The sequence below is a fragment of the Apaloderma vittatum genome, unplaced genomic scaffold, assembly GCF_000703405.1.
Source record: "Apaloderma vittatum isolate BGI_N311 unplaced genomic scaffold, ASM70340v1 scaffold26658, whole genome shotgun sequence".
Classification (NCBI taxonomy): Eukaryota; Metazoa; Chordata; class Aves; order Trogoniformes; family Trogonidae; genus Apaloderma; species Apaloderma vittatum.
This window is the reverse complement of record NW_009732861.1, coordinates 774-2,580: the sequence shown is the minus strand read 5'-3', so window position 1 is coordinate 2,580 and position 1,807 is coordinate 774.

The following is a 1,807-nucleotide window of genomic DNA, read 5'->3' as shown; positions in this document are numbered from 1 at the left end:
ATCCGGGAAAGCGGGATCCCCACGGCACAGCCTGGCTGCAGGGAAACCCTGCCCAGGGAGCAAGGCAGCAGCAGTTCGCTCTGCTCAGCAGGTCCCGTCCCCTAAGACTTTTCCAAAACGCCTCTTGCACCCCAACACGCTCGCACACACTCACGAGCATGAACACACACACACACACACACACGCGTGTGCACAAGCACACGGGTGCCACACGCCTGCATGCCCTGCAGTTCCGACTCCTTTCCTCCCTCTTTGCTCTACTGAATCACCTTCTCGCTGCCTCGCGGTTCAGTGGCAACAATGAATGCATCCGTCTCCGTTCGTGTATCTACTATGAGAAAAAGGCGTCACTAAAACCTGGAGCTGTTTTCTCAAGGCGATTGTGCCATATTTCTGGTGGTTTGTCAGTCTCTGTGGTTTGGGCCTAAACAGTCTCTTACGCATTTAAAGCTCCTCCGTTGGAATGATTGTGTCCCTTGATAACCTAGGAAGATTGTTCGCTTTTCTTCCAGAATTTTGTGCCCGTCCTCTCCAAAAACCCACGGGAACTTAGGCGAGCACGCTGAGAGCACCATGCAGCCCACGGCTTCCCTCCTGCTGTCTCTCGGCTCGGGTGGCAACACGTTTGCAGAAATGGGGAGAGCAAAATAAAGTGTTTCTGCTTCCCGGGAGCCGCAGCGAAATCTTGCGTTGCCCTCGCGGCAGCTGCTCTCCTCATGAACCATGCCTTACCGCCCGGAGCCAGAGAGTCAAGCTTCGGCACGGCTAGTTTTGCAGCAAAGTTGTCTTTCAGGCTAAATATTTCTAGCAGTTTTTTCTTATTCATCCTTTTCTAATTCATGCCATTACCTAAAACCCAACCAAAGCGAGCTGAGCTGCAGGGCTGAGCCGGCACCACGTTGACAGAGATGCTCAGCTCTGGCACGGCCGTTAGGTTGGTCCATTTTCTGCCTCGATCTTCTAAACCAAATTTCTGTGTACGGCACAGTAATAATAGAATACTAAATATGATAATAATAATCCCAGCTCATGTGCTCCATGACCACACCTTGTTCAGTCTCTACATCCTCATCCCACCAGGCACCACCTCTTGTGCGAACATGGCAAAGTTGGGTTTGCACAAGCGCCAGTGCCGAGTGGGATAAGCAAAAAGATTCTGTGAAATGCTGCACCTTGACAGAAATTTTTGAAGCCTTTAAACTATCATTTCTTAGGAAGGAGCTGCTGGTTCTCCATCGGTCTCAGTTACCTACAGCTTCTGAGCCCTGTAGCTGCGTGTGCATGCGTGTTGCCAACTTCTTTTTTATTTTTTCGGAAAGCAATCAGATCTCTGGAAAACCCGCGTTTACTTTTCAAAGTGACAACCGTGTTACATCTTGTTTGTATATGGGGTGGGTGGTGGGAAATTAAAAAAAACAATGTTCATAGGGGCTTTTTTAATAATATTTGTAATGCATTCTACAGATATGCATGGATTTTGTTTGAATGCCGGCAGCGTGTCAAGCAGGATGTTCCTGATATGGTGGTGTCGGGTTGACGATTGGACTTGGTGATTTTAGAGGTTTCTTAACCTTAATGATTCTATGATAATCCTCTCTCTCTCTGTCACTGGTCCAGCACCTTAAAACCTGGTTTGGGTCTGAGCTTCCAAGAGAGCTACGGGAGTGCCAGGTCAGCTGTTCCTCCCTTTTCCTTGCAAAGTTCTTTTCAGTCCATCGTTTGGTTCAACACGTCTTGCCATGAACTTGGTTTATGCCTGAAGTGGAGTAGGACACAATGTGCGTGTGTGGGTTCCTTCACTTTGTAT